The following is a 14,293-nucleotide window of genomic DNA, read 5'->3' as shown; positions in this document are numbered from 1 at the left end:
CACCATCAGCACCTGTAGCTTCCCAACATGTGGTGGCAAGATGGGAACATCTTATTGGAATAACTCAAGGATCAGTAGGCTTGAAAATTTACTTAGAAGATTAAATAATATTTTATTGTGACCGCTTCTACTTTTCTACCCAAATCTTCTCTAATAAAATTTCTACTGCAGCCAGTGAAAATAGAGAGGAAGATTATAGTTTCAAGGGTTTTTGAAATGTGTTCTCTCCGGAAATTCACTATACACACAACTACTCAAACTCTGTAAATAAACGTGAGTAATGATTTTCTGAGACTCTGGACTTTCCCAACTGGAGCGGTGCACTGTCTCTCTTTGTGGGTACTTTCCCCCAGTGCCTGACGTGCCTGCACTTGGCCTTTCTGACTCCTTGCCCTCATGCTGCCTGGCCCATGCAGCTTATTTAGGCTACTCCCCTGTGTGCATTCCTCTGCCCCAACCCTCCTGAATCCCTTCTTTGTCTAAGTGTTCATCACTTTTTCATAATCTTTTTTAGAGGAGACAAATGTTCCAGGATAACACTTGAGGCCTTCTGGAAGTTCTACCCATTCTTTCCCATTTCTATTTTAAAAATCAAACCTCCAGTTTCTCAAGCCTCACTCATTTACCTGCCACCTTCAAAATTTTGTCATATCTTAGTAACCCTGGTAGAATTTTCTTTGAACCAACTCTTATTTTAAACTTCAATCCTTATCCTAAGCAATAATATCTATGAAACAAGAACTTTGACCTGTAAATTATATAATACCTAATACATATTAAAGTAATATATAGCTATTAAAAAGTCCTTGTAAATCATCTTAGATAGCATCAGTGGCACCCTCACTAGTCTATGTCAATTACCATGCAATAGAACTTTCTCTGATAATGGAAATGTTGCATATCTGTATTGTCCAATACGGCAGACAATAGTTGCATGTATTAAGCACCTTAGATGTGACTGGTGCATCTGAAAAACTGAATTTGAAATTTAATTAATCAATTTAAATGTAAATAGCCACATGTGGCTCACATCTACTGGGAAACAAGGACCTACATTGTGAGGCAATTAAGCCAAATTATCAAATTGTTTCTCAGGTTTTTTCCAGCTCTAAAATTTAAAAATCAAACCTGGTGGATTCCCACAGGTAGGAATATCTGGGTGGACAGGAAAAGAGCACGGTACAAGAACTAACAATTTTGAGCAAGAGGGACCTTTTCAATATGGCTAGTGAATAGCACAGAACTTGATACCAAAAAAAAAAAAAAAAAAAATTCAAGGGGTGGTATCTTTAATCAACCCTCGATTCATATCACCAAGATGGTGGCCTTGGTGATAGAAAAATAAGATTTAAGTGAACTTCATTAGTTAAAGATGGAGTTTTTTTTGTCACCTTATCCATCAACCTGTTACAACAATTAATTCAGTGTTCGTTGTGTCCAGAGCAGTTTATTAGAAAGGGGTACAGACTCTAGAAGCATAACCCCTGGTATGTGGTCAGGGGACTGTTAGGAATACATTTTATGGAATTTACAATTTAGAGAGCTGGAAACTTTCAAGCACAGTTCTTTGTCCAACTTAGTTTCAACTTTAACAAACACAAGAGTACTTGTGGAGAGAAATTCTCCTCCAGCACATACTCTTCTGGTGATTACCAGCAGGTCCACTGGCAGCAGCTGGATTGAGTGTCTGAGTCAGCCTGGCTGATTACCTTAATCACCTTAATCACAGAATCTACCCTCCCTGGAATGGCCTTAACATGGTGAGTGGCAGAATGGCAGAACAACCACTCTAAGCTGAAAACTCCTCGTTAGAACGTGTTCTGATGCCTTTAATGAAGAGCTTGTGATTTGTAGGAGGGACAAGATAATTTCAAGGCTTTGTCAATTCTTCACTAGTTCTTTTCTTAGTAAAGAGTTTTCCAAGAACATCTTCGTTAAAATACATGGCACATCTTGAGAGGTGCTGCTGACGTCTAAGGTGAGCATCTTTTCCCGGACTGCTCGTTAACCCTTTAAAGTAATATATGGCAACTTTTCCTTCTCTATGTCTTAATTTGGAAGCCCCATTAATCCACACATATTTGGGGATAGGGAGTGGAGCTTCCCATTCATTAATTGCCAGAATAAGAAACAGGGCCTCAAATATTTTTCATCTTGAACACTTATTAGTGGGCTCTCTCAATACACATTCAGTTTACTGGAGTCAGACTACCTAAGTATTCAAGTCACTGAACCAAGTTTATTGTCTGTACTATACTTCAAATGTTACATCAGAATATAAGGAGCAACAACATCAAACTTGCACACTTGCAGCAGCAACTCTATCATTGGAATTTTTATATCCTCTCATGATTTTATAGGTTTAAGCTTGTGAAACTAAGCCATGAGAGACTGTTTATTTTCTCCTGGCGTTGCCTTTTGGTAAAAGTTGCCATGGAAATAGTGGTGATGGGATTATGCAGTAATGTGTAAACAACTAGATTTTTCATAGGCATAACTCACATTCAGTGATTATAATAGATGACTTCTTTACTGAAATAAAAAAGCATGAATATCAATTGATCTCTAATTACTAATATTCAGACAAAATTTTGAAGAATATACATTTTAGTTATAGCTAGGACTAGTTTAGTATACTTATCACAAATCTTAATTGCCCATAATACTTAGGAACATTAATCTTGGGGGCAGGAAGGTCTGGGTTTGAATTCTGGTGTTATTCTTCCATCTTCTGTGACCTAGTTAGACAGATTTCTAAACCTCTGTGTTTATCCAGTTTCCTTGTCTATAAAATGATGGTGATAAAACATAACTCAAAATTTTCTGTGAGAAGTAAATGAATACATGTCCATAAAATGATTAGGATAGTCTCTAGCACAATGTAAGTGCCACGTAAATGACAGTGGTACAAGTTTTAACCAATCCTTGAAAACCTTTATCTTCCAAAATTTGTTCTAACTTTAAAATGTTAGATCATTTAGTTTTTAGAACATTCTAGAACACATTTATTCAGAGCAAAATAATTATAGTGCATACTTGGTTATACAGCGTTATTTGGCAAGCATTGTTCTGTGTGCTTCACGTAACTTATGTAATTGTCACAACAACCCAATGATGTAGGTAATGCGATTATCTGTATTTTACAGATGAGAAAATCGAGGCACAGAGAGGAGAAATAACTTGTTCAAGAAGTCACAATGGAGGCAGGGTATGAATCGGCCCACTGGGCTTTAGAATTAGTGCTCTGACCATTAAGCTCTACTGCCTTCTAGAATCAGAAACAAGGTTGTTTTATGCTTATAATTAATTTAATTACATTATAATCATAAATACAACATATGTTAATCAAATTTTTAAAAATGTATAAATAATTAAATCTTCACTACTCATTTGACCCAGGTAACCACCATAAAATTTGCATCTTCCAGCCCCTTTTGATGAATATTTCTATTCAGAAGACCCTCTGCATTTGATTTAAGACTCAGGATTTCACTTTTCTGGAATAATTTAAAGTTTGTTGCATGTGAGAGAAGTTTTATTTTTTTCTCCAAATCTCTTACTCTTATAAAGTAAGTAAAAATATTTTTATTTGTAAAAGTCATCCCGAAAAGAAAACCAGCATCTGGTGCTAGGAAGATGAAGGGATTGTGAAGGTGTTGAAGGACTTCTCCTTAGTTCAGCTAAAGATGGGGTTCTTTGTCCTATGCCCAAGAAAATTGAGGCTAGCAGAGAATGTGAATGGTCAGGGTTTTATTGGGTGAAAAGGAAGAAAAAGGGGAAACAGGGATTCTTGGTAGGCCAGAGTCCCTGGTAGAGCACTTCCTGCCTGGCTGTTCGAATCCCAGGTCCACACAGAAAGAGGAGAGGCCTGACTCCTCCTGGCTGAAAATGGCATGAACTTCCTGAGGCTCCACCCCAGGGTCCAGGCTAGTTGGAGGTTTTTCGAGACCCCCTCCCACCTGGTTGTTTCAAAGGGTATGATAAAGTAGTGCTTATTTATTTGAAAATCAAAGTTTTAGACCAATTAAAAATAGATAATGGAATCTGGCAATGACTTGGCCCTGTGATTAAATGAGTTAAAAAAATACAAAAACAAACACACACATTATGCACACATCCGTGTAATAAGTTCCAAGCACTGTAAAAACTGAATTTGGGGGGAAATTAAATGCCACTGAAATATTCAAACACTTGCGGATTTCCAAAGTACATATTCACAAAGAAACAGATCCTGGTAAATATAGTTTAAAACACATAATTAGATTCATAACTATATGGGGGTATACATTTAAAACTGTATTTACTTGTGTAAACAATATCATATATTTCTCCAATTTATTAAATCTTCTACAAACTCATTTTAAAAACTTTCCTCATGAAAAATAGGTTACTTCTGTTTTTCATTACTACAAATAGTTCTGTAATAACTACTCTTGTGAGTGTATTATTTCATAGCCCTTATTGTGCTTAATAACATTCTAGTAGTAGTTTAACTACTAAGCTGAAAGCTCTACATTTCAGGGTATATTACAAATAACTTTTCACAAAAATTATACTTATTTAAACTTTTACTAGGTATGAAATAGAAAGCCTATCTCTATATGTTGAATATTATGACCAGTCTTGAATATTATCGCTAAAGAATTGTATTTCATTTTTTAATTTGTAAATTACTATAAGATTGAACAGGTCACTGGTAGTTTTCTTCTGAGTATTATCTGCTCATGTCTGTATTTTGACCAGAATCATAACAACATTTCTTAATAATTAACTCTTTCTATATTAAGGATATCTGTATTTATTAATTTAAAAAATATTTTTTCAAGTTTGTCACCTTCATTTTAATTTTGCTTGTGACTTTTTTATAAGTATGTTTCAAAATCAAGGTATATAGTGGCTTATTAAAAATATAATCAAACATTATATTTGCTTTAATAGAGAATTATGCTACCAAAAGCAAAGGTTTGAGTAAAGTCTGCCTTCTAGGTTAGCATTTAGGATCTATTAGCATCAAGGCATTGAAGAGGACATGGAATCCTTACAAGGGATCAGAAGGTATTGTGATAAATGAGCATATTATGCAAAAGACACATTTTTTTTTTTCTTCTTTCACCATTCTTGCTAATTCTATTGTTTCTTTCTCTTTCTGGTGTATCCATATTCAAACTGTCTTAAAAATATTTTCTAGAATTTATCTATACTGAATTGTAGTACTGAAACCCTGTTTTCTCTAGCGTTTCTTTTTTTCTGTACTATTTGCTTTTTCTACCTATAAGTTTCCTTTGTCTTTTTTTCAGAATAATACTTTCAATAAAAGAGGAAAATATGTTTAAAAAACGTTATTTTCATTGCATGTGGAAAGCAAATTAAATATCTTAAAGGCTCTCTAGCTATTGTTAGCCTAGGGCATGTAGATCTGTGCGTGAACCTTGTACAAATAATTCCCCCAAGTGCTTAGAGAATAAGAACTTTTGACACGAAAAGTTTTGCAGAGACTGGTTATCATTTTGGTTCTGTTTGAAAATTAGGTAAGGGTTTTGATCAAAAGAAGACACTAGGTTGAAAAAAATAATCAATTTCAGCAGGACATCTGGATTAGCTGAATAACAGTCTTGATAAGAAGGATCTAGGAACAGTCAGATGAGCACCAGGTCCTTCCAGAGCTTACCAGAAGATAATAGATCCTGGTGACAGTTGTTATCTTGTTCTACTTCCACCCAAACTCCAAATCCCAAATAGAAATGGATGTTTTTTTCCTACCCAGCCCTCTGCTCCGTCACTAGTCATACACCATAGGCAAGAGGAAACTGGGTGATGAGAAACCCTAGAGTGGAAAAATTCAGATGACACTAGGCAGTCCCATCGTTTCATGCATGACTCCATGTGATTCCTTCAGCTTTTCCTTCAAATTCCTTTAACTGGCTTCCATGAAGTTTCCAGATACATATTTTATGGCTCTTTTTCATGGGGAAAATGGGGGGGCTAGTTAAACCTGCAGGTTAAATATTATTTCCTGAAGACACTTTGTTTTATGTTTGTTCAATTTTTTTTTTTTTTTTTTTTTTTTTTTTTGAGACGGAGTCTCGCTCTGCCGCCCAGGCTGGAGTGCAGTGGCCGGATCTCAGCTCACTGCAAGCTCCGCCTCCTGGGTTCACGCCATTCTCCTGCCTCAGCCTCCCCAGTAGCTGGGACTACAGGCGCCCGCCACCTCGCCCGGCTAGTTTTTTGTATTTTTTAGTAGAGACGGGGTTTCACCGTGTTAGCCAGGATGGTCTTGATCTCCTGACCTCGTGATCCGCCCGTCTCGGCCTCCCAAAGTGCTGGGCCCGGCCCGTTTGTTCAATTTTTAAAGGCACATCACTGTTGATTCACTTGGTCCACAGCTGTATAAACTGGCAGAATCCGTACAGCATAATATTCATTTTCTCATTCAGAGGTTTATCTACTATAATCCTTCCATACTAGGATAGGGCCAAAGAGATATGGAAGTTCAGTTTTGAAAAAACACTTGAGTGACTGTGTGTCTAGAGTCTCATTTTCATGGTCAGCTTCTGGTTCATCCCCCAATGTTGTTGCTTTGTGTAGTTTTTCTCACATTTCCGCGGATTCCTCTTTTCTGATTACGTTCATTTAACCAAGCCAGTGGTAGGCAGGAGCATACTTTAATCTGGTTTTACCAGTTTTCCAGGCAACATCATTCTTTAGGCATTCACCATTAGCCTGATATACTAGTGCCATCAGGAACCAGAACGGAGAGGAAAGTAGTTTAAAATCAACTCATTAAAAACTCACCCCTTTCATGAAGTCTCATGACATTGCCAGCTACTAACTCATTGCCTAACTGTCAGATCATAGCTATCATTTGGGGTACTCTCCTGAAAAGACAAGTTGCTGTACCCCTCTACTGGACAATACTGTTTCAGTGAGTGTAAAGTGGAGCCTAGGAAGTTATGCTTAAAGAAAACCCCTGGCCGGGTGCAGTGGCTCATGCCTGTAATCTCAGCACTTTGGGAGGCTGAGGTGGGTGGATCATCTGAGGTCCAGATTTCGAGACCAGACTGACCAACATGGTGAAACCCCATCTCTACTAAGAATACAAAATTAGCTGGGTGTGGTGGCCTGTAATCTCAGCTACTCGGGAGGCTGAGGCAGGAGAATCGCTTGAACCCAGGAGGTGGAGGTTGCAGTGAGCTGAGATCGCACCATTGCACTCCAGCTCGGACGACAAAGAGCAAAACTCCGTCTCAAAAAAAAAAAAAAGAAATTAAACACATGTTTTAAACATCCCTACTTGGGTCTTATGATCAGGCAAACTTAGGAAATTGTCTTAATTATTGCTTCACATCTCTGCCTCAAAGATCTGATGATTTAATTACATCTTAAATCTTATGGTTCAAGTGTACTTTCTGGAGAGATTTCAAAGAAACAAGAAGGGCAGTTTGATTTTTTAAAGAGTGGTCATAGGGACTGGATTGTGAAAAGATAATTAAGGAGAGAGACAGGAGAAGTGCTTCACTGAAGAAAAAGTGACAGAGTGGGGATTAGTGGGGAGATGGAGCACTCTAATGGTACAGGCAGCAGGATAATGACCTCCTTATTGGTCTTCCCGCCTCAGTCTCTGTAGCCTCAATTCCCTCACAGGTGTCACAAGCATCTTCCTCAGGCCTCTTTGATTGCATTATTTCCCCTTTCTGAGTCCTGTGCCAATGCCCAATTACCTCTCAAGCCAAATTAACACTCTTAATCACAGGCATCAAGGCCCTCCACCCCCTGGTTTCCTGGAATGAATGGCCAGCCTCATCCCAGCTCAGGCTCCTGCTCCAGCCCCCAAGCTCTGTTGGCCAGTACTCGAGTGAGACTTGTCAGCTTGCTCCTGGCAGAGCACCACCTCAGCTTCAGACAGCTTCCCCTTCCTTTCAAGGAAGCTGTGTGCTTTTCTTTTATTAAAATATTGCTCAAAAGTAACTTCTTTTTCAGTGTTAGTTTCCCTTTTCTTGTTTATTGACCAAGACAGCCTTAAAGTTCCCCTCAGCTTTGCTACATTTTAGACTTTCAAGAAGAGTTATTGTCTTCTTGACAATTGTCTCTGTCCCCTATTAAAACAGCTTGCATAAAGTCTTCCTTGCTCATTTAACTTTGTCCAGAGCAATTTTTTCTTGACATTACTTGGCATCCTAGAGATATAACTAGTTGTATTAATATACTATCAACACATTTCAGAAAAAAGAATATATGTTTGAATATATTTTATTGTATCTTTAAAGTGTAAGACTCTTGAAGTTGGTGACCAGTTTGCTCAGCACTAAACTCTTCTGAACAGGAATTCTTGTTAAATCAGGTTAATGAAATCTCCATATGTGATTGAGCTGTCATTCCATGGAAATAAGTTTTCAAAAATTCTGAAGACATATTAGAACATTTTTTCAATAATTTTTTAAAAAGTGGCTCTTCTTTTTTTTTTTTTTTTTGTAAGCTCTGGGAAAGGATTCCTGGGTCAGAAAAGGCATCATTTTCTTCCAGATTTATACATTGCTATGATTTAAAAGGTAGAATAATTTGTTCCATATGTGTTTTGGTGCAGAGCTGGTGCCCAATTAAATGGAACCCCAGGTCCAAGTTTCCAGTTAAATGGATCTCCAGTCCTGTTAATAGAATTCAAAAGAAATAGAATGGATTAAAAAAAATAAGATGAAGACAAGAAAAAAGCCATTAAAAATGTGCATGAACCTTTTATATCCAACATATACATGTACATTATAATTGCTGGGTTATATTGTTTTTATTGATTTGTCAAAAGATAAAAAAGTGCTTTGTTGTGCATAGTTTCTTCAAACAAACTTGGGAGAGTGTGATACATTGAGTGTGAAAAAATACCTGCTAACAGGAGTTTGTATGTTTTGTAAGACTGTATTAAGTTTTATTTTGTTTTATACCTTATCGACATAGTTTTTCTGTTAAGTGTGTGGAAGAAGATCAATTGTTGAATAATTTAAGAACAATGACGATTTATAGCTTTCGTTTCTGATATTCAATTCCACCGAGATTAGCCTTGTTTTCTCCCAGCCAAGGCAAAGTTGCTTATTTATTATTGAGTTGCGAATGAGGGCTCATATATTTATGAGAGGCACAGGTTTTTCTTGGCAATGCTGAGTTGCCTTGGGAATCACAACTGCTCTCCATAGTCAGAGGCTGGAAGAAATGTATTTGCTGAGGACTCCAAAGGAATCCCTGCCCTTTCTTGGGAATGTGGATTGAAACTTGACAAAAGTGCAAGGAATTAATTTCCTTTTAATCTGAGAGCTTTTAAAAAGTATTGTTTAATTTTTGGACACACCACTTCTGGGTTTTCGTAGATATTATTTCAGACTCTAGGTATTGAAATGAAAAGATTGTCACTTAAGTAAAAGAGCTATAGGATATTGATATAGTATCGGTTAGTTAATAGTTCGGATTTTGCTAAATGTTCTGACCCTGTTCTTAAGCTAAAGAAAAAATACTGTAGATTACAAAGAAGCTGTTGATGACTCTTAATATTTATTTGCATATGGATATGAGTATATATTTGAGAACCACTAAAACTAGAAAGTGCAGATGACAAATTTGAACCAATCTGCTAAATTGCTTGCATCAAGCCAACATTATATAATTTTCTGTTATGAAAAACCATCCCTTATAATTTGTAGATACTGTTCTATGGCCATGTTTATTAGACCTTTTTAAAAATCAAATGATTTCTGGTTAAAACTGTTTCTGTTCTTTCCATTTTCTACCTAGACATGCAGTTGGAAAACTGAATCTGTGGATGCATTTGTTAAAATAAAAACTTTAGACAAATTGAATTTAACAATTTAAGCAAGGAAAAAGAAACAAACAGTTTATGGTTTGGGCTGCCCCAAGAATCAAAACAGACTCCAGGGCTGTGGCATGGTCAGATAAGATTTATGGACAGAAAAAGGGGAGTAACGTACAGAAAATGGAAGTGAGGTATGGAAACGCTGGATTGGTTACAGCTCTAGGTTTGCCTTATTTGAACGAGGTTTGCATGGTTGGCTGCCTATGAGTGGTTCAGTATGACTTCTGTGATTGGCTGAGACTCAGCTATTGTTACAAAAGCCCACTCTGAAGTTACGTTTTCAGTTTGTCTATGTACTTATGTAGTTCATATGTTAAGAACTCAAGTATGTGAGTACGGAGGCTTTCTTGGGCAAAATTTTAGTTTGATGTAACACGTTTTATGTTTTAAAGTTTAGTAATAATCATTCTAACAGTGACCTGAGCGATTCATGAATGAACTTAACACCAAATATGGCAATAGATAATATTTAGGGTTTTAAAGTTTCCCCCTTCTCTTAGGTTGAAAGACTATATGAGCAGTTAGACTTTTACTGAGCCCACTTTTTAATTCAGATCTTTTAGGCCTGAAGGGTTGAACTGTAGGAGTGATGTTCTAAGTTATTCATGATCTAACCTGCTTCCTGCAGTCCACCCCATCTCCTGCTGCATCAACTCTCTTAATTCCTTTGTCTCTTCTCCCTTCTCTAACCATTCTCTGTTAAGTCCACCCAAGCCTGACCACTTCAGGTGTGTTTCTGCTCCAGTCTCTAAGTTGATCTTGTCTGAGAGATGAAGTGTCAGGGTTTAAACTGATTCTGTAAGAAAGGTAATATTTTAATTTTAAAGGAAAAGACCAGGTTGTTCATGTGGGGATGCAGTCATAAAATGAACTCATGTGAGTCACACATGAATCCTATGCCCACTGCCCCCATTCCTTGCCCACCGTGTGCCTTCTATGGCATTCCAGTTGACTAAATAACTCATAAACCCATCTAGAAATTAAAGGAATATAATTCAAAGAAACTCTGAGAATGTTTCTGTTAGAGAAAATGCTATATAGCAGGATCTCCAAAATGTGAATATTTTTTGTGGTGTTGTTTTCCTTGCAGGGAAGCTGTTGATTTGAGGAATTTGAAGGTTTCTGGAGAAAGGGTTTGGAAAATTTGAAGTGAACCTCTTTTGGGAATTAAAAGGTACCAACATGCCAAATTCTTCTCCTAGAGATTAGAAGAAGATATAAAACCCTGTTGGGGAACAAATCCAGGTGGTCCTGAGTCCCAGAGGCAGAGATGAGCAATTCATATAGAGAGAAGGGGTTGTATCTGTTTCCCATTGCTGCTATAACAAAGTACCACACATTTAGTAGCTTAAAAGTCCACAAAATTATTATCTTACAGCTCTGTAGGGCAGAAGTTCAATGTGGTTCTTACTAGGCTAAAATCAAGGCATAAGGCTATGTTCCTTTCTGGAGATTTATCTGCCTTTTGCAGATTCTGAAGACCTCCTGCACTCCTTGAGGCAAAGCCCCTGCTTCCATCTTCAAAGCCTACAAAGGCAAATTGAGTTCTTCTACTATCTCTCTGGTTCTCTGCAGCTAGAAAGAGCTCTCTTCCTTAAAGGACTCATTTGATTAGATTGGGTCCACCTGAATACTCTAAGATAATCTCCCCATCTTAGGTCCTTCACCTTAATCATAACTGCAGAGTTTGTTACATAAAGTATTCAAATTCATAGATTCTAATATTAGAGTGTGGATATCTTTGGGGGACCTTTATTCTACCTACCATGGGAATCAAGGACTACAGTGGGTTATTAGGCAGGGATGCAAGCACTTGGTCTCTGAGACAACGATCTCCAGGGATGGGATTAGGGTGAGGTAAGTGAGGTATTTTTCCCAGGTGCAAAATCTAAGGGGACACCAAAACTCAGTAATCAAACTTAATATTATTTTAAAGCAATATTAAAATAAATCAAAATATATGTAGAAAATATATGGTGAACATATCAAAATTTTAACATAAGACAAGCTGTTATTTGCTTGCTTTATGGCCTTACATTAATATGTGAAGGGGCCAGTTACTTCCATCAGCACACAGCTGAGGGTTAACAATAGTGTGCCACATATACACCATGGAATACTATGCAGCCATGAAAAAGGATGCGTTCATGTCCTTTGTAGGGACATGGATGAAGCTGGAAACCATCATTCTGAGCAAACTATTGCAAGGACAGAAAACCAAATACCACATGTTCTCACTCATAGGTGGGAATTGAACAATGAGGACACTTGGATACAGGGTGGGGAACATCACACACTGGAGCCTGTCGTGGGTCAGGGGAGGGAGGAGGGATAGCATTAGGGAGATACCTAATGTAAATGATGAGTTAACGGGTACAGCACAACAACATGGCACATGTATACATATGTAACAAACCTGCATGTTGTGCACATGTACCCTAGAACTTAAAGTATAATTTAAAAAAAAAAGTAGGGCTTTAGATATTCTTATATTTTTTTGATTGTACAAGTTTTATTACTATGTTCCCCTTGGTTCAAAATATGAAAACATATGCTGATACATGTCTATATAGGTGTACATTTTTCCTTTTGCCTCAGGGTACAAAAAGGCTTCATATGGCACTGCTACAAATACTGGCATTTGTGCTTCACCAGTCTTACACTGTGGAGAGGTAGCTGTAGAATCAAATTAAAAGATGAAAACATTGGAGCCTAGTTCAGTGAAGTGAGATCCACTTTGATGAAATAGAAGGCACCGTCCCAGCACTTTGGGAGGCCACGGCAGATGGATCATGAGGTCAGGAGTTTGAGACCAGCCTGGCCAACATAGTGAAACCCCATCTCTACTAAAAATACAAACATTAGGCAGGTATGTTGGCATGTGCCTGTAGTCCCAGCTACTCGGGAGGCCGAGGAAGGAGAATCTCTTGAACCCTGGAGGTGGAGGTTGCAGTGAGCCGAGATCACGCCACTACACTCCAGCCTGGGCAATAGAGCAAGACTCTGTCTTTAAAGGAAAAAAAGAAAAAAAAAGAAAGAAAAAAATGGAGGGTACCATGAAGAACTGCCGTACACTGGCAGGACTCTGTATCAGTGTCAGTATCATTAACTGCAGCAGTATCATCCCACCCCTAAGACCTGATTCACAAAGACAAGTTCCATCACTAGCAGCTATAATGGGTTTCCTTATTAGCACAAGGAATCTCTGGCCTCCTTTTTTCATACTATTTGGGAATCTCCTTCCAGCTCAAGGCAGTTAATCTGCTGCATACCTCCAGCCACAAGGAGGAAAACTACAAGAGTGGCCCTCTGTAAACCAATCCCCAAATTCCTGTCCTTGAGAGTTTTTAGTTATATTGTGACATGGTGATAGAGATTGAGGTTATTAAACTAGTTTGATATGCTCTGGGAATATTGCTGTAGAACACGATTTGCTTTTTGGGCTGGAATATGTATACACTAGTTTCAAATGTGTAACGCTCTGGTTCCAAATTTCATAAAAACAGAAAGTGATAATGGGTGACCTCAGTCTGTAAACCCAGTCACCACAGGGGATTTTATGATTTTTTTCGTGAGTGAGGATATGAAATGTATGTAAAGCCTAATGATGGTTTCTGGAATTCTGATGTGTTGGGGTCCGTGTGTTTCCTAAACAAAGGAATGAACACACAAGACAACACAAGACAAGACAAACATGGCGGCCGCGCCAAACGACACGCTCTGCTTTATTTTATACCGTCGTTTGTGGAATGTTACCAAGTCACAAGACACATTGTTGTTTTTCTGACCTTTCCCTGACTTTCTGGATTTCCAAGATGTTTACATATAAACAAGCCCCCAGGGTCTGCTATTTGCAACTGAGGCCAGTCTTGTAGGCACCTTTGTCCTCCCTGTTTGCAGGGGAGGAATGCCCTGCTTCATTTGCAAGAGCAGGACTTAGGGGAAGGCCCTGCTTGGTTTGCAAGCACATAGTCCTCTACACTGATGCATCATTTCACTTTAGTCCCAGTCAATTTCACTTTTTCTCTCTAAGATACTCTTTCTCATCATTCTTTGTCTGTATGTTAAATTCATTGTCTTTGTTCTCAGCAGTTTATGATATGCTTAGGAATGATTTTCTTTGTATTTATCTAGTGTAAGGATTTTTTTAGCTCCCTGAAGCTGACATATTTCTCAAATTTGGGAAAATGTTTGCATTATTTCTTCAAATACTTTTTGCACTACTCTGTATTCTCTCCTGAGATTAGCTGATACGTATTGCAAATCACAGCTAATTTTTTCCATCTTTTTTCCATGTTTTCTACAGTCTGGAGAATTTTTGTTGCCCTAGCATCAAGTTCACTGGTCTTTTTTGTTGTGTACAATCTGCTATTTGGCACATCCAGTAAGCCTTTTATTTCAGAAATTGTACATTTCAGGTCTAAAATTTTTTCTTTCTTC

At 37.8% G+C, this 14,293-nt stretch overlaps 1 long non-coding RNA gene across 2 annotated transcripts in view; it reads right to left on the bottom strand.

Moving 5' to 3' along the window:
* Positions 1-8,558: 8,558 nt before the first annotated feature.
* Positions 8,559-14,293, bottom strand: part of LOC104682785 — a 232,296-nt gene continuing 226,561 nt past the window's right edge. For both annotated transcript variants that reach the window (XR_750736.2, XR_004058088.1), the window contains one exon: positions 8,559-8,642. This is a non-coding gene — a long non-coding RNA (uncharacterized LOC104682785). The remainder of the gene's footprint in view (positions 8,643-14,293) is intronic.

This window comes from Rhinopithecus roxellana, chromosome 6, assembly GCF_007565055.1.
Source record: "Rhinopithecus roxellana isolate Shanxi Qingling chromosome 6, ASM756505v1, whole genome shotgun sequence".
NCBI lineage: Eukaryota > Metazoa > Chordata > Mammalia > Primates > Cercopithecidae > Rhinopithecus > Rhinopithecus roxellana.
Note: the sequence above shows the minus strand (reverse complement) of the source record. Positions and strands in the feature narration are given on the sequence as shown.